Source organism: Petaurus breviceps, unplaced genomic scaffold (assembly GCF_028583685.1).
Source record: "Petaurus breviceps papuanus isolate PSGF00001 unplaced genomic scaffold, PetGlider_PUasm1.0 90847, whole genome shotgun sequence".
In the NCBI taxonomy this organism is placed as follows: domain Eukaryota; kingdom Metazoa; phylum Chordata; class Mammalia; order Diprotodontia; family Petauridae; genus Petaurus; species Petaurus breviceps.
In genome coordinates, this window is record NW_027187360.1 from 8,367,173 (window position 1) to 8,387,058 (window position 19,886).

Below are 19,886 nucleotides of genomic sequence, written 5' to 3' on the forward strand. Positions count from 1 at the left end.
AAACACTATCATGCTAACAAGGTGTGTGTATTTCTGTGTGTGTGAAAAATAACCGAAACGTTATATAGTGGTTTAAGCTTTCTAGAGCACCTAGTATATTTCATATTGTAACTAGATAGTACAGTAAATAGAACATTAGATTAGAGTCAAGAGTTAATATCTTGCCTTAGATACTACTAGTTTTCTGTAACCCTAGTCAAGTCACTTACCCTTTTAGTATGCTTATCTGTAAAATGGGTCTAATAATAAATACCTCACAAGATTGTTGTAAAGATCAGATGGAGATAATACATGGAAAGTGCTTTGCAAACTTTAAAGTACTATATAAATATTAGTTATTATTATATCACTTGGTCCTTGGTCCTCCCAAGAACATTTGGGAGTGTGTGGGGTTCCAGTTTCTTTTTTGGTCTCCATTTAATAGATGAAATAACAAATGATCCCATCCAGATTTGAGAGTCTTTGAAGGTGAGTCTGTCATCCAGCCTAGTTAAGTTTGTAATTTCTCATCAAAAGGAGTTTGGCTATTTTTTGAGAAAAAATGTTTTTCCAGCCTCAGTAAATAATGAAGGTTGTTTTTTAAGGCATAGATTGTGATCTGCATTGGTAGAGGGAATAGTCTCATGGCAAAACCATGAAATGTTAGAGAATGTCTACACGTGAAGAAACAAAACATATGGTGTATAGACAAAGCAAGGGATTTGTATGCAAATTCCAGTGCCACTCCTTACTCCACCTATGAAACTTATCCTACAGTGCCTATGTGACCTTGGGAAACCTGCTTAACTCAGTCTCGGTTTTCTCATTTATAAAATGAGGACAAAATAGTTTTCTCAGATCATCTATAGCTCTAAATCGTATTGTCCTATAAGGCTGTTTGGCGTTGAGTGACTTTCTAAGATCACATAGCTAGGAAGTGGCAACCTAAGACTTTTGACTCCAAGTCCATCTGTCCTCCCACTGTATCATGCTGTGTCTTTCAAACTGTGGTGAAAATCAAATATAATGTACAGATTTGACAAAATGGATCAGGTTAAATGTCAGAGGATATGTACAGAGACACTGCCTCATGGGTCCATTGGTAAAGCAGAGGGACCATGGTACGTGCATTTACCTACTTCAACATGGATTCTCAAGTAAATATTCTACTACCATAGCAGTATCAAAAAGACTGACTCCATTTCTCCGTCTCTGCATCTCTGTCTCTGTGTCCCCTAGGTAGAGTTCTTCCAGCATATGCCTTATGTCTGTCATCTCTTTATTTAAGTTTGTACATTTGCAGATGTACTCAAAATTTGGTTTCTCTATCTCCATTCTCTTTTTGGGGATTTCTGTATAGGAATTATTTTTTTTCTTGCCCAATTTACTCATTCTGATGTTGGAGTTGGGTGTAGGGGTGTGTATGTGTGTGTGTGTGTGTGTGTGTGTGTGTGTGTGTGTGCATACTCATGCATGTGCATCCATTGGCACTTGTAGAATTGTCAATATGAAGTAGATCTAAAAGCAGCCAGGAAAAAGAGCCTTGGAGTCTCTGTTGCAATCCTGTCTCCCCATGGATCACAGTGCAGAGCCCAGAAAAAGAGATCAGAGTAAGGCTACAGTGACCTGTGCCCCTGAAGGGGTACCTACACACCAGACCCCAAGCCAATCACCTCCACTGTGCCTCAGCTAAAATACTGACTGATTAACTCCTGCATCTCTTCTTGCTGCTCCCCCTGTGGGAGAGGCCCTCATTGGTAGGGGTGGGAGGGGTTTTTGATAAACAGGGGAACTGGCAAAAGACCAAAAGAAAAAGACAGAAAGAGAGAGCAGTGTCAGGTCCCTGAGTGACTAAGTGAGCCAGCTGATGTGCCCAGTGAATGTAAATTAAATTTACTGATGAACCTTGCCAGCAGAAGAGGAAACAGCTGAAGAAAAGTGAGAGGCAAAAATTCCCAACAAAGCAAGGCTTTTCAAGATGCCAAGAGTTTCAACTATTTCTTTCAGTATCTTTCCTCTTGCCCTAATATTCTGGCAGGGAAGGGAGGGAGGATGGAGAGGGAAGAGTCTATAGTTGGGCAATGCCCTCTCCCAGACTTAAAATTTTTTGAAACATTGTGTTAATACCCTTGAGCAGGTCATTCACTCTGTCAGAGCAAGGTTTCAATGCATAGATGGATAGTGCTAAATATGAAATATTCTCCTAACATAAACACCAGAGTCATTTGTTTCAACACTGACTGGTACTTGACTCTCTTAGAAAATAAGCTCCTTGAGGAAGTATACTACCTGCTACTAATTTTGTTTTCTCTCTAGCTAACATGAACACTTGAAAACTCATTTATTTGGATGGTGAGAGGATGCAGGGAGTAGGACAAGCAATTGATTAACACCTAGTCTGTTTATCAATAAAGCCATACCGATCATCTCCATAGGCATTTGTGTCCTGTCTTCTGGAGAGAGCATCTCCATATCTGCAAAGCAGGTCTTTACAGTAAGTGGGACAACGTACTGAAGAGAAATTCTAAGCAAATCAGAGGAAATTCTGATGTCCCTGATCAGAGCTAGTTCTGTGGTTACCCTAATGTTGTTTGTGTCTGACTTTAAAACAGACTCCGCAGAAAGCACTGAGCACATGTGTGTGTACATAGTTGGAGTAGTGGTGGTAGAGAGAACAGTATACTGCCTATAGATTGAGGCAAGGAAGAAAAAAAAATGAAATTTTCCAGAAGAAGCAACTTGTCCAGAAGAAAGATCTGGAGACCTTTGGTCAAGAAGGTCAAGTCAGGTGGTCTTGACAGCTGTCTTGAGTGACCGGTCCTTTTATGTGCCAACTAAGTTGGGCAGTAAGCCTTGATTGACACTGGAACTGGGGTCATGTCTTGATTATCTTAAAGTCATATGTATTGGTTCAATTGGTCTCATTGTAAATAAGCCATAACCCTTTGCAGAAGAAGTGGTGGCAGCAGCTGCTAGAAGTGGCAATGAAGACAGAGTGTAGTAATAACAGTGACAGAACTTTTAAGACTTGATAGGAGTGGAGAGACCAAATAACATCAAGCTATATGTAGGAAATGGTGAAGCAGTGAACCCCAGACCAAAGGATCAGAGGAGGAGTCAGAACTAAAGAACAATGAGACACAGAAAAACATAGTAAGAAGTAAACTTAGACATTGTCTTTCACTAGTACTGTGAGTCATGTGGACTATGCAGGTCTGGGGGAAAGGGAGTTGACTCTTTAGTAACCTCTATTTCTTGGATTCAATCTTAATGTGTCACTATATGTACAGAGAGATCCATAGGTCCCCGGGGGATGTTGGGACCCACCAGAGAGTAAAGTTTCCTTGACAGTCTATGAATTCAGATGTGAGTCCTTTCTATATGCTTTGTTATGTGTACCTAACTTGATCTACTCTTTTTGTCTTGTCCTCTTGCAAGAGAATTGAATAAGTCAATTAAATTTTAAAAATTTAAAATTAAATTAAATCTCTCTCAACTAAATGAGAAAGAAACATAAGCCAAGATCAGATCTCCTCAGAAATAAGAACCTCTGAACCATATAAAATATTATTAAAAAGTCCCTTAGAGAGGATCATTGTTTGAGAAATGGTGATAAATTATGGTATATTAATATGAATATGATGGGATATTTTTGAAATTCTAAGGAATAAAGAATATGAAGAATTCATAAGAACTTGGGAAGACTTGTGTAAACAAAGTAAGTAGAAGTAGTAAAACAATGTACATAATGACCACAATCACGTAAAGAAAAATGACACTGAGAAACTTCAGAACTCTGATCAATGTAGTGACCCATGATGCTTTGAAAGGACTGATGGTGAAGGATGATTCTCCCCAATTAGCGCAGAGGTAGTAGATAATAGGTGCAGAATGAGGCATCTATTTTTAGGCATAGCAAATGTGTTCATTTGTTTTGTGTAATCATACTTAATTTTTACAAGCTAGGGTTCTAGGGTTTTATGGGTCAGAGAAGTCACGACATGTGTGTATGTATATATCTTTATATATATACACAGCTCCAATTTTGTCAAATGAGCAATACATAAAACATCTATAAAACTTTTTTTTTAAAGGAAAAAGAAACCTCCAGATTTAAGCTTGGGTCCATAGCTTCTCTTCTGAGCCACGGGTTTTATAGACATGAGAGCTCTGAACAAAATAGTAGCTTGATTTTTCAAGATATCAACATAGTATCTCCCATTTTTGAAATTTGTCTTTGATCAGGATTCTAGAATTTCTTAGTAGGATATTTATCATTTCCCAAATATAGACAGTTCCCAACTGAAACAAACTTTCTAATTATGTTTCTCTCTCTCTCTCTCTCTCTCTCTCTCTCTCTCTCTCTCTCTCTCTCTCTCTCTCTCTCTCTCAAAGTTTTGAATGACAAAACTCAGAATCTTGGAAGTATTGTTTGACAAAACTGGAGTGTTTTCTGGAAGGATGGTTCTCTATAGAATGGATTAAAATAATGCTCAGCTAATACTTGTGTGGGTTTTTTTTGTTTGTTTGTTTCTTTTTTGCTTTGGACAAGGTACTTAACCTTTAACCTTTCTGGGTCTTAGTTTCCATTTCTGTAAATCTGAGGGCATTTGTTGAAGTAGACTTCATTCTTAAGTTTGTAGGTAGCTAGGTGGTTCACTGGATGGACAGAGTGTTGTCTTTGGAGTCAAGAAGACCTGAGTTCAAATATAGATTCAAATACTTACTTGCTGAGTGATCCTGGTTAACCTCTGTCTGCCTCTCTTTCTTTATCTGTCAAATGGGCACAATCAGAGTATGTACTTTCTAGGATTGTTGTGAGATCAAAATAAGATAATATTTATAAAGTGATTTATAAACCTCAAAGTGCTACCCAAATGCTAACTGTCCTAGAATTTAGGCTTATGTTGTCTGTCTGGTGATGAAGCGGAACCTAAAATGTCAGAACTTGAAGGTACATTAGATATCATCTAGCCCAGTCTAACTATTTTACAGAGAAGGAAAGTGACTTCAAGGAATTTCAATCAGAAGGGTATTCAGAGGCCTTTTAGGTCAACCTATGCTTAATCAAAATTTCCCTCTGTAAAACAGCTCACACATTCTCAGCAAAAAGATCAGCCCTGGACCGTGGGATCCTATAATTTCCAGGTTTTGAAGAGGAAGTGGGAAGAGAAGTTAGGGAAAAAGTAAAAAAGACTAGAGTTCCTTTAATGAAACTGGTGACTTTTCTTTGCTTACTTAAAAAAAAATTATTGAAAAAAATTTACATCACATTAATTTGCAAATATATTCCTCCCCTTTGCCTCTCCATTGTAAAAACAAGAGACAGAAAGAAAGGAGGAAGGAAAGAAGGAAGGAAAGAAAGGTAGAAGGAAGAAAGGGAAGGAGGGAGGAAGGAAGGCAGGAAAGAAAAGAGAAAAAATTAGTTCAAAACTAAACAACACATCACCTAAGTCCAACAGTAAATGTAATATTCCATGCTCATAGTCCCTTACTTCTGCAGAGCTTAGAAGGATGGTGAATTTTCTCATCTCTTCATCAGGGTCAAGCCTGGTCATTAATAGTTACATAGCATTCAGAACTGGGGGATTTTCAAGGAGAATCTGCATATAGGGAATCTAGGAATATAGGATCTAGGAATGATATGTTAAAAAGAAAGAAAATACCCCAAACTAAAAGCACAGCACTGACCTTCGCTTTCTCTGCCTGTCTGACAGCAGGCCCAGCTCCTCATCTCCAACCACAAATTTCATGTTAATGGAACATCTCCCTCTGGCATTTAAGTTTGAGCAAAATCTCAGCAAATCCTTGTTTTGTACCATTTCTCCCCCAATATCTCTAATCTCTCCAATTTGGACTGAGGACTCTCAACAGAGCCCTTAGTATAGAAACCCAATAATCCATCCTCTGGCATTGTCCATGGTGCCCCCCCCTTCCCTGTCACATTTTAATTTTCCCAAGAATACTTCTCTGAGTGAACAATTCATCATAATTGCTCAGCACTTTGCAATTGATCTCTTAACAACCTGCAGAACCAACAGACTGCCTAATACACTGTGACAGCAGACCTCCAACATATTCTGCAAATACTTAACAGAAGGGCACTCCCCAGATTTCTCTGTCTTACTGCTTTTCATCATGTCCCAAGAAAGAGAAAAGGTGCAGGGACAATGGTTAAGGCTCCTTCCTTGGCAGGTGGTTTTCTCTGAAACCTCATCTTCAACTTTTAAAAAAATAGCCTTTTGAAAAGACTATATAACAGAAGATACGATATGAGTGACCAAGTGGCCTTGCGCATAGTAGGTGAGTATGAATTAGGAAAACCTGAATTCAAATTCTACTTCTGATACATACTAGCTTTGTGATCCTTGGCAAATCACTTAACCTCAGGACTTCAAGCAACTCCAAGATGGTAAGTCAAAGACAGGTTGGTTATATTTGTAACTAGAGTGTGAATTTCTTCCCTAGGAGCTCGTCATACCAAGGAGATCACAGATTTGATCAACAAGAAAAAAATATTATATATAAAGTTATAAAGAGTGACTTTAAGAGGTAGGAGAGGGAAGGGGATAGAAAACTGGAGTCAGGAAGGTCTCGGTTCAGGTTCCATTTCTGAGGCATACAGGATCCCAGGTGACTTTCTAAGATGTTCAGTTGTTCCATGGATACTAATTTATATTGAGAAGTTACCTCAGTAGAGTTTCATGGACGGGTGAAGTCACAGATTTGGACCAAAAATAAAGATTTTAACATTAATTACAGAATCAATGACTTGCCATAGCTAGGGGGGACCTCAGAAGTCATCTGGTTCAAAATCTTCATTTTCTAGGGAAACTGAGGCTCAGAGGAAGGGAGGAAGTGACTTATCCCAGGTCATGTAGCCATAGGGAACAGAGCAGGGACTGTAAATCAGATCTCTCATATTAAGCTTTTTCCAATAAACATCATGTTGTCTCTCTAAAGGTAAGATGAATCCTAAAAAAATGCCAAAGTTGGAAAGGATTATATGGAACTAACTCCTCTTTTCACAAAGGATGACAGTGAGATTCAGACAGAGGAGACATCTGTGGAAAGTGATCTGGACTTGGAATCAGGAGACCTGGGTTTAAATCCTAGCTCTTCCACTTACTACCTATGTAACCTGGGGCAAGCCCCTTAGTCCTCTGGGCCTCAGTTTACTTACTTATAATATAAGGGGGTGGGACTAGATGATTTACACGTTGCCTCCCAGCTCCACATCCATAATCTTATAATCACCTGAGCTTACAAATCACAGAATTTCCATTAGAGGGAACTTCAGAGGCCTATCATTCATTGATCAACAATCCCCCCTATAACATTGCCAACAAGAGGGGCTCCAACCTCTGAGTGAAGACCTCCAGGCAGAAGGAAACTACTACTTTCTGAGGAATTCCTGAGGAGGGTATTTTTCCTCACACCAAGCTTCAACCTACCTTTCTTAGACTTGAATCCAGTGTACTTAGTTCTGTTTCTAAGACAAGTAGAATACATTTAAGCCCTCTTTCTTACCAACCTCTCTTCAAATACTTGAAGACACATATCATGTGACTTCACTTCTCTTTATGTTAAACATCCCTCTTCCTTCAGCTGATTCTCATAAAGCACAGTTTCCAATCTGCTCAAAAACCTGTTGCCCTTCTCTGGACAAACTTTGGTTCATCAAAATTCTTCTTAAAAAGGTGCTACCTAGGGGCGGCTAGGTGGTGCAGTGATTAGAGCACCGGCCCTGCAGTCAGGTGAATTTGAGTTCAAATCCGAACTCAGACACAACACTTACTAGCCGTGTGACCTTGGGCAAGTCACTTAACCCCAATTGCTCTGCCTTCCCCCCTCCAAAAAAAAGTAAAAATATAAAATAATAGAAAATTACTAGATCAAGGAATGGCTCAACAAAAAGGTGGTACCTAGAACTGAACACAGCCTTACAGATGCATCTCTATGAGGTGCCCAATATCACACAGCTATTTAGGGACCAAGAACAAAATCTAGGTCTCCTGCTGCCACCCAATCCAATTCTCTTCCTTCTTTGGATTATTTCTCTTTTGGAAGCATGATGGAAAACTCTAGATTTGAGGTCAGGAGCTAGGTTTGAATCCTGTCACTGTCATTCCTTGGTTGACTTTGGGTAAGTCACCTAACCCTTTTGGGCCTCATCTCTTCTCTATGGTCCTATAATCTTAGTGTAATGGGTGTTGGCACATGCCCAGACCACCTAAAATGGATGCTTCCACGTGAGAGATACACAGGAGACCTGGCACATGTACGGATAGCTTTGGATACAATGCCAATGGTAAGCAGTTGCTCTCAACCACACGGTAGGCCAATGCAAAATGTGGTCTCCAATCTCACTTGCCATCTCCCATGTGGGTGCAATCATTTTAGGTTGTCTAGACAAGTGCAAAACACCAATGACAGCAGGATCTGAGGAATTAGAGCTGGAAGGGACCTTATGCATCAACAGTGGAGAGGAAACTGAGGCCCAGAGAAGCAAAATGATTTGTAATAGGTAGGTAATAGAAGAGCTAGATTTCAGATTCCATTCCTTTAATATTACCTTCTATACTCTCTCTTTGTCTGTGTCTGTCTCTTTCTCCCTCACTTTTAACCAGAGCATAGTGATTTACTTCTTAAATAAAATGGAGCACATCCATCCATAGCAAGGTAGCCAAAGGAACAATCAACAGAAAGTTTAAAATGAGTCACTTCTGAGTACTCAGCATCTCCCTTCAAAGCCCCCAGTGTTTAATTAAAGCAGAGAATTGTCTATTCTAGCCTTTTCCTCCAGGAATAAATTAAAACTGGGAACACATTCTGGACTACAGGCCCATAGTTGTATTGCTGTGATAAGATAGGGTTACACTCTCTCTCCATCCACTCCAGCTAGGACACAGCACTTGTGAGCCCTTAGCAAGGTTTGAAAATCTCTCTTCCCATCTTTCTCTTCTTCCATTAAAAACATTTTTCTTTTACCTTTGAAAAGAGACATTTATTACATTCAGGATCTGTAGCAGTTGTGACAAGAACAGTTACTTATATAAAGACACTTGCAAATAAAAGTGCTTGGGTGGCATTTGACACGCCAAGAGATCTATCCCTAAAAGGAGCATAGGCTTTAGGATCAGAAGATTTGGGTTAACTTCCTGGCTCTGCCACTCACCTGCTGGAAGACCCTTGGGCAATCACCTCCCCCCTCTGAGCCTCAGCTTCCTCATCTGTAAAATCAGTCAGTTAGCCAGTAAACATTTCTTAAGCTCTATGTGCCAGGTCCCGTGCTAAGCACTGGGGATGTGAAGAAAGGCAGATGACAGTCTCTTCTCTTGAGAAGCTCTTGATTTAATGGGGGATACAACATATAAACAAATATGTACAAACTATCTAGGTACCAGGAAATATTTAAACAGAGGGAATAAACTATATTGAAGAGGGTTTGGGAAAAGCTTCCTGTAGAAGGTAGGACTTGGCTACAAAGCCAATGGTGGGAAGTTGCTCCCATCCCCATGGTGGGCCAATGCAGAATGTCTACACATACGCCAGGTGTCCTTTCTCACAGAAGTAGGTCCCTGCCATCTCTCATGTGGGTGGATCCATTTTAGATGGTCCAGGCATATGCAAACCACCTATTACACTAGGGTAAAATTAGAGCTAAATGGATCCCTAGACATCATCTAGTGAAGTCTACCCTCCTCACTTTACAGAAAAGGGAACTGAAACCCAGAGAGGTAAAATGATTTGTAATAAGTAGGTAACAGAATTTATGATAGGCAGTAGAAGAGCTGGATTTGATATCTAGGCCTTAAAGGAAGCCAGGACGTTCAGGAGGTGGAGACGAGAGGGGGGAGCATTCCAGATGGGGGGGACAGTCAGAAAATTACTCAGAGCTGAGATATGGAGGGTCTTGTTTATAGAACAGTAAGAAGGCCAGTAGTTTATCTAAGTTCATACAAGCAATACGTAGCAGAGTGATGACCTAACCCAGGTCTCATGATTCTAAAATCAGCGTTTGTTCCACTAGAGAATGTTTGTTCCAATCCTATTCATAATGTCCTTTCTGTTTCCTCCTTCTTCTTCCTCCCATCCCTACCACCTGAAAATGGTTTCCTTGAGTCCGGGCCACAAGAGAGTTCCATGTTCTTAATCATGAAATGGCAGCAGTTGGTAAAGAATAGATCTTGTGGAGAAACACATGGCAGGGGCAGAAATATGTTCATCTACTTGGCCCAGGTGAGCAATTGGTGAACAATGTTTGTGAAGTCAAACTTTTGTGTAGAGGAAGACTTTGAATTCTCAGACATTGTGATGCCAAAACGTGGCTTTTAGACAGAAAAGGGAGATTCCTGGGCAGTGCCAAACTTGGTGATTGCCTTGTGGGTAACCCTAAATTCAAGAGTTCCCAAGTTTGAAAATTTGGGGAGTGGACTTAGTAGAGAAGTAGAAAGAAGAGAATTTTCTGATACAGCATTTTGTTAGAAAAGAGGTCTGCCCATGTTGTTCTCAGTAGAATCTTACTTAGAGAGCAAAGCCAGTTAGCTATTAAGATAGCACAGATCCAATGGGAAGGAGATTTCTTGTTCAGTAGCCATAAGGTATGTTTTCCTTTTGGAAGAGATGAGGAAAATCCAAATCACAGAATTATGCTCTGGATTTGAGAAGTAGTTTGCAGGAATCTGAGAGTCTGAGGGATCTACCAGAATATCAGATGGTTACCCCAATGATAACCCTAGGCTTAGTTCCCTTCAAGAGTAGAAATTCTTTCATTGTATTTGTATCCCCAGCTTTCATCCTGTCTTGCCTACAGCTGGGCATCCATGTCATTTCCCAGTTATTTCCAAGCCATAATGCTTGTACCCCACTATCCTCTTCATCTTCTTCCTCCTCCCAACAAAACTTAGACTCTAAGTCTGTGACCCAGGGCTTTCATAGGTGAGCGATTGCATGATTTTGCTTTGAACCATTTCCAAAGCATGCTACCACGTGCTAGCACTTCCTAACCCTCCTAACCCCCTCCCTGCAGCACACTTCCTAGTTCCCCTCTATGTGTTGTTTTCCCCTATTATCACATAAGCTCCTTGAGAACAAGGACTGTCTAACTTGCTTGTATCTGAATCCTGAGCCTTGGTATGGTGTCAGGCACAGAATAAGCACATAATAAATTGTGTAGTAGATAGGGAGCTGACCTCAAAGCCAGAAAGCACTGGGTTTAAATCCCATCTCTGACACATACTGGTTATGTGACACTGGGCAAATAATCTTAGAGAGAAACATCCCTCTAAGATGATAATTTGCAGAGGCGCTATCTGCATTGTTAAAGGAGCTTTCTCTTCTGGGAATTTGAGTTCCTATACAAATGAAATCGTAAGTTCAGTTTCTACCCTGGCTCTTATCATTCATTGATTCATTCATTCAACATATAAGGGCACATACACAGAAGCCAAATGTGAGTTATATTTAGAAATTGTCCTAGAACAACTTTGGGTGCAGTGATCCAAAAGAGAAAATGACCCTAGTTCAATCAGTCCCTCCAGTATCAGAGCCAATCAACCCATGTGAATTCAGTGGTGGCATCTTTGGTGGCCCTGGGCAAGGAGAGTTCCTTATCAATCAATTTATTTCATTCCTCAGTCTCTCTCTTTGAATTTTTTATCCATTTTATTTTCTTGTTTTGTTCTCTGGGGCCAAGGAGAAATTTAACACACTTTCCACTTGACATTGCTTCAAAAACAACATTCCCTCCTCTGTCCTTTTTCTTTTCCAGGCTTGATATTTCCAGTTACTTCAACCAATCCTTCTATGGTATAACACAGAGACTCTAAACCATCTTGACCACTCTATCCTTGGTGCTCTTTATTTTCTCACTGTCCTTCTCAAAAGGGGGTGCCCAGAACAAAACACAATACCGCAGGGTGGTCTTACAAGGGGAAAGTGCAATGGGACTACATCACATTGCTTATTCTAGATGCTAGGCCTCTCTTAAGCTCACAGTAATATATCTTTTTGTCATCATTTTAACTGTTGACTCATTTTGAAATTCGTTTCAGGTGAATTGCATTTTAGGTATACCTCTTCCAAAGGCATTGCTAAGTGCCTGTGGGCTGAGGAAGTGAGGAACAATTGGATGGATTTTCACCAATTGGTAGGATTACTTCATGAGGAATACAGCCAGACAGAATAATGACAGTGCCTATGGGGCCTTTGTATTGCAGTACTAAAAGTACCTGGCTCCACCTTAGCCTTTTTAACTTATTAGGGCAGGACATGTCTGTATTCATTGGCACCTCTACAAGGAGGCATATCAGCACAAGCTCACTGTGGGAGGCTCAGAGCCCAGGCTCCTAACTCACATGGAGGCTTTACATGTTTTCCCTCTCCTTGCGTCAAAAACCTATTCCTTTTTCTCCCTGAATCCATACTTAAACATTTCCCTTGGTTTCTGTTTTTCTATGCTTTACAAAAACAACATTGAGTTTTTGAACCTAAATGTAAAAGTTTACACTTATTCCTATCGACTTTTATCTTTAATCAGTCAATCAACAACATTTAATAAGCACCAACTATTGTTTCAGGCACTGTGCTTGTTGTTTATCCAATCATTTCTTTCAGTCAGGTCTGACTCTTTGTGACCCCATTGGGTCACAAGAAAGATACTGAGGTGATTTGCCATTTCCTTTTCCACCTCATTTTACAGATGAGGAGACTGAGGTAAAAAAATAAAAAAGAATTAAATGCCTGTGCTTATTAGATTCCATCTAATGTTCCAGCTGGTCAAAATTCTTTTTGAATCCTGATGGACACCTTATATATTAGTTAGGCCTTCCAGTCTTGGATCATCTTCTCATTTGAAGAGCATGCACAGGGCCAGGAAGAGATCCTTGGGCACTCCTCTGGAAAACTCCCACCAAGTCAACATTGCTCTGTTAATGACTACTCTGTGGCTGTGGTCATTCAACAAGTTCCAGATCCAGTTTAGGCCATATCTCTTTATGTTTGTACAAAAGGATAGAGAGAGAGACTGCCAAAAAAAAAATGCTTTCGTTTTGCTTATGAGAAGCTTTGAGTTTCTGCTTTAAATATGCTTTGACTTACTGAACACAAAAAGTCCTTTGGGGTCATAGAGAAGAGAATTCTCTGGCATGAACATATGTACTTTTATAAAAAGGAATATTGTGCCTCCCTACTGTTGTGCCCTAGGCACCTTGCCCATGCCTACCCAGGCTTTGTCTCTAACAATACTTCCAATCTTTATATTCACTTTTGTTGTTTCATGCGCTATAAATTTACGAGTGTAAGAACATCCTGTACTAAGTTTAAAGCAGATGCCATTGTTGTAATGGCACCCTGAGGCAGCCGTTTTCCCCACCTTCCTGCACTTTAAGCTCTATTCTCCATTTCTGAAGGAAAAACTGAGTATGGGGGGATCCACCCAAAGGAAGCAATGGTCATAGGAATTTGTGCTATGTGATTATGATAATGAGAGAGAATTTCTAAAGAAGAGAAGATTTAAGGGGCGTTATATCCGTCTTCAAGTATTTGAAGGGCAAACATGTGGAAGCAGAGTTAGACCCAAACTAGGAAAAATGGGTAGAAGCAGCAAAGAGGCAAAATTAGACTTGACACCAGGAAAAAAATTTACTGGCAGAGTTGTTCTGAAATGGAATGTACTTCCTCAGGAAGTAGTTGTTTTCCTTTCACTGAAGATCTTCAGGCAGAGGATGGATGGCCACTCGTTGGGACCACCTACTAGCCAGGTGGTGCAAAAGAGAGAAAGATGATCTTGGAGACACAAGGTCAGATTCGACCTTAGACACTTACTATTTGTGTGATCTTGGGCAAGTCACTTAACTTTTGTTTGCCTCAGTTTTCTCATCTGTAAAATAAGGATGATAATGGCACATACTTTGCATAGTTGTTGTAAGGATCAAATGAGATATTTGTAAAGTTCTTTGCATGTTGCCTGGTACATAATAGGTACCATATAAATGCTAGTTATTGTTATTAAAAGATGAGAAGAGAATTTATATCTGTATCTACAAATATATATAAAAATAAATCTCTCTCTACATGTTTTTATGTGTCTGCAAACAGTCTCTGCCCTCAGTGATCTTATAATATGGTGATGATGATGGTGGGATAGGGTATGGCAGATCCCACTCTGAGTAAGATTGAAATGAGACAGAGTTTGGGGGAGACCAATTGAGGTAAATGTTCAGCTCTGGAGGATTCCCTGAAGCATCCCCTGTCAGAATTTCCTGACATCCTGACATCACTCTGGTGACTGGTTTTCCTTCTTTGATCTGTCAAGCACTTGTGCAGATGCTTCAGTGACCATCTGCCCCATATACCCACTTTTATTCGCTCTCCTTCCTGTTTGGATTCAGCCTCCCTTGTCAGAGGGTGTGGCTCATCAACTGCATGTTGGTCTTCCCTCTGGCTGGGAAGGGTAGCTTTTTAAAAAAAGGGTTTATGATCTAAAATTAGGGCAGAAATAACTCCTGAAGCTTAGGCTGTGCCTGCTCCAACCCAAGCAAAACAAATACACTCTTGCTGTAAAAGAATTCTAATCATCACAGGCTCTTCTATTCCCTTAATAATGAAACATTACCAATTAAATGTCACAGCCCTGCTGGGAAAACTTCAAGACAGATCTGAGATAAGTTTGTCTTTCCTGTTAGTCCTATTAGACTGTTTCATCCTGAGAACCTGTAGAATTAATGCAGTAATGCTTCTTAGAAAAAATGGACGGTGTCCAAATGTGCCACTAGTTAGCTAGGAGACCTTGGTCGAGTCACTTCTCTGCAGGTCTCAATTTGTTTTATCTCTTAATGAGCTGTTTAGGTAGTTTCTCTGGTTCTTTTGACTCTAATGTAGAATATTCTGTGGCATCTTCCCACTGTGACATTTTCTGCAATATGTTCTTTTTCCATGTACTAAGATCATTTCCAGGTGTCACAGTCTATGGTCTAAGGTCCCTACTAACTGTAACATTCTGCTTTCTACACTTCCTCCCAGTTCTAATGTTACATGTCCCAAGCTTTCTTTTAGCTCTAACATTCTATTCAAGCTGTAACATTCTGTTTTCTAAAGTTCCCTTCCAACATTCCATGACTACCACTGTTTGCTGAAAGCATGCGCGCAGAAGAGGACTCCATTTACTTTCATGTTCACCATTCCCTCAAATCCTGGCCTAATTTGGCTCAGCAACCAGACAATCCTACAAACCCTTAAGCAAAGTGCTTAATAAAGACCAGATACACATTGAAATTTCTCTTTGAGGCCAAAGAGAGCTTCATTATTTCTAATTCCGGTCCTCAGTATAATACAGTATTCACTTTCATAAGACAATGATTCCATTCATTCTTCCCACAGAGGAGCTTACAAGGCTTTTCATCACCTGATAAGCTTTGAGCATGGGATGTTTCACACTAAAAGTTGTAGACTTGACCATTGGCATGTGAACTGAGGTAAAGGCAGATTGAGCTGCACCATTAGGGCAAATAGGAAAGGAAGCTCAACAATTATGTGATGATGATGTGTGTCTGATTATGGTGACTTGACCATTATTACAATTGTAGAAATAGCATGTCAGATGAGTATTTGATGGCTAAAATGGATGAATTTTTCCCTGAAAGAAAACTTCTCAGTATTTAGTTACAAGGAAAAGAATTACTTGGTCATTTGAGATGGATATATGGACAATGCATATACCTGGCTTGGAGTCATAGAATCATAGATTAGTAAAGTTGCATAAAATAATATGGCACCAAAATAGCTTACTTGAGCATAGGCTGCATTGAGAGACATTCCCCCCATACCCAACACAATCAATTAATTTAGTAGACAGAGTGCCAGGCCTGTAATCAGGAAGACTTGTGTTCAAATTCTGCCTCAAACACTTAGTAGCTGTGTGACCCTTGGCAAGTCACTTAACCCTGTTTGCCTCAGTATCTTATTTCTAAAATGATCTGGAGAAGGAAATGGCAAACCATTCCAAGTATCTTTGTCAAGAAAAGCCCAAATGAGGTCACAAAGAGTTGGACAGAACTGAAACAACTGATCAACAAATGTATAAGATGGGGCAGCTAGGTATCACAGTAGAGCACTAGCCTTGGAGCCAGGAGGACCTGAGTTCAAATCTGACCTCAGATACTTGACACTTACTAGATGTGTGACCTTAGGCAAGTCACTTAATCCCAATTGCCTTGCCTTCCCCCCTCCAAAAAAACCTAAACAAACCAAAAAACAGATGTGTAAGACACAAGAGATGATAATATTGTTTTTCTCTGACCTATTAAGACCACTCTTGGAGCATTGTATTCATTTCTGGGAAGACAATGATAAGTCTATAGGATGATGAGGGACCTCAAGATGAGTCATACAATGATTGACTGTATGAATTGGAGATGTTTAACCTGAAGAAGGGAAGACTTTATGAGGGCATGCTAGCTGTCTTCAAGAATTTGAAGGAAATATTAAAGACATATATATGGGATTAAATACATTTGGAAGAAGGATTACATTTGCTCTGCTTTGCTCCAGAGGGCAGAACCAGGAGTGATGGGTGGAAGCTGCTGAGAGATGAATTTAGGCTTGATATAAGAGGAAAACCCAAAACAACAATAACTTGAGTTATCCAAAAGTAGAATGGTTTTGCTTGGGAGAGCATGCCCAGTTTTGGTGGATGTTCTAAAGTGCATTGCTGTATAGCTATATTTTGGACAAGATGATCTCTGCATTCTCTTTCAACTCTGAGATTCGGGGATTCTGGAAGTGACCTTAGAAATTATCTAGTACAGCTCCATTATTTCAGAGAAAGGAATGTGACATCCAGAGATCTAATGTGAGTTGCCTATTATATATGTAACTGCCTAGTGACAGAGCTAGGACTGAAAGTTGTCTCAAGATTTCCAATCCAGGATTGTCTTCACTGTACTAGACTTCTCTAAGTTTTGGAGACGAGCAGCTTCTTTTGTCAATCAGAACTGTCATTTGCTTCATTAATTCAAGAAATACATCAAGTGACCTATGTGGTAGGATACTGGGCATTAATTATACAAAGCAATTAATTACATTTTGATACTTTGATGGTTTGGCAATCTTGTTGATATGAGTATTCCTCTGAAACAAAGATTAATAATATCAGATGATAAGATTGCAAAAATAAGTAAATCTCCCAGGATTCTAAATGGAAGTTTTGAAACAAAATATCTCCTTCACTCTAATTGTCAAGATTCTCCTCAGAAAATACAAGCACAACTTTCAGGCCTGGTCTAATGGCGCCACCTCCTCCATGAGACCTTCCCTAATCTCCTCATCCCAAAGCAGTCCTTCTCATGGTCTGGTTTGTCTTCTCCCTTATATACTTGATCACATTCCAATTAATGCTGCATATATTGTTTGTAATGTGCCTCATCCTTTTTGGTATTCTGTAAGATTCCTGAGGAAAAGAAATATATTTCCTCCCCTCTCCCTTTGTATCCCTACGGTATCACCTAGTATCCCTACATAGTAGTAGTTTAATAAATATTTGTTGAATTGACTTGAATTGAACTAAAGTGGACTAAAATGAATTAGGTTCATAGATTCTAGTGCTGGAAAGGAAATTAGAGGTCATCCTACCAAGGAGTTCTTAACCTGGAGTCTGTGGATGTTTCAAAGATATTTTAATAGCTGTATAATTTTAAGATAATTGATTTCCTTTGTAATCCTATAGATTTTATTTCTTGGTACTTAAACATTGTTTTAAAAAGGCTTCTTATAGATTTAACCATACTACCTAAGGGATCTAAGACAGAAAAAAAATGATTTCAAACTTCTGATTTAGTCCAGTGTTCTCTTTTCACAGATGAAGAACTGAGACCCAGAAAAGGGTAGTATCTTACTCAGAGCACCCATAAAGTAAATTGTTGCTAGAATTTGAATCTAGCCTTGATAATTCCATATTCAGGGATCTTTTAATCACATTACAATATTCTCCCTTATCTAACTGAGTTGATAATCCAATTCTGGCAATGTTGGTGCACATCTCTCCCCTTGGAGTTCACTTACATATTTGTGACCACAAGCATTAATGGTCTAGCAAAGAGTTATAGTAGTCCTATGGAAATACTTTGTCACTGAATGTGGAGTAATTCACCGACTTCTCACAGCTACAAACGAGTCATTTCATCCTAAATATGGAATGTATGTTGATGTATACTCATATTAGAACAGACACTGATCTCCTAGGTCTCATCTTTATAATGGTCTTTTATTTTTCTGAATAATTAGGCTGAGGTGACTCCCATTCCCTACTTCTACACCTTGTGGTCATTCAAAATCTTCATTGTTCTTTGTGTTTAAAGATGTTCACAGGTTTTAAGATTAATAAACATCTATATGGAAAATACATTAATGGCTTAGGGAAAATGGTTGTAACTAATGTGTGTTTTTAAGTTATCTGAGAGACTGATTTTCATGCTTTTCTTTTCACTAAAAGCAGAACATCAAGAAATTCTTACAAAGGAAGTCCAGGCACAAACAATTTAATGGTATATGTTTTTAGGGTGGTGGGTGGTAAATTCACATTCAACCACATGTTAAAACAAGTCCAAACCCTGAATGACAAAGAATACTGTATGTAGTAGAAATCTGGCTAGACTGCAGCAGTTAACTCTCAACTGCTATCAAAATATTCCCTTAAGCCTTTAATGATTACCAGTTGTTAAGGTCTAGGATTAGAGCTTAAGGCGGGGAGACAGCCTGATGTAGTGGAGAGAATACTGACAGAGAGTTGGAAGAGCTAGTTTTAAGTTGTGGCCTAGTCATTTACTGGCTATGTGTTCTTGGGCAAGTAATTTTCTTCTTTGAGTCTCAGTTTTCCCACCTATAAATGGAGATAATAATATTAACACTCTCAATTTTACAGGATTGCACTAAGGAATAGGCCTTGAAAACCTTCATGCCCAGTAGAAATAGGAATTATTGTGATGTCTGTGTTTTTTTAAATAAAAAAGGAGAATACATGTCAGGTTCTTACAAACTCTTTCCATGCCAATGAAAGAATTAGAATGACAGGCTCAGAAAAAAAAAATGTTTCCAAATTGTTCAGTAAACAAAGTTTAGAATTTTGTGTATAAGTTTGGAAGCTTAGTCTATTTCAGGCAGAAAATCTGGTTGAAATTGGCCCCAGGGATGAGAAATGAGAGAAGAGGAAATGGTCAGCTGATTGCTATGTTCTTTCTTATACAGATGTGTGAGTTCTCTCTGTCTTTCTTTCCCACCCACGGTGTTTCTCTCACAGACACAGACAGTTAATATCGATGGTGTTTCTGAGACCATGTCAAGCATTTTCCATCTTTTTCACTGGAATATGATTCTTGGAGTTATTCCCATCTCTGAGAGGTAAAGAGCAGGTTGTCTATTATTAAGTACCAGTTATGTGGAAGTCTAATTAAATCAGGCAATGTTAATTATGAAACAAAAAAAGATTTGCCAAGAGGGTCAGTTAATGGAGATGTGAGAGTAGGAAAGAGTCTCCAAGGATTTTAAACAGAAGTAGCAACACGCTTAAATTTCATAAATGAAAATTTTCTCTCTGCCCCCAAGTGGGTTTTTACTGGGGCTCCCAAGTTGGTCTGTTGGACATCATCACAGGCCTCATTACAGGACTTCCCAATAACTTACTTTTTAAAGAGTTTATATATAGAACCTCTATAAATTTCTATACTGATAATAAGAACATGTTTATTCTCCAAGTGCAAATACAAATGTGCATCCAAACAAAGGTTCTATATAAAGAATAACCATCCTTCTTAATTACATGGGTATAAGTGCCCATCTTTGTTTGTATATATGTATGTGTATATATGTATGTATGTGTGTGTATAGATAGATGGATATGGTACAGCACATAT

General features: G+C 39.2%; 1 protein-coding gene across 1 annotated transcript in view; it reads left to right on the top strand.

The window, feature by feature from the left end:
* The window catches only part of PFDN4 (prefoldin subunit 4), a 371,852-nt gene that overhangs the window by 111,904 nt on the left and 240,062 nt on the right, over positions 1–19,886 (top strand). The gene's annotated exons all lie outside the window — the stretch shown is intronic.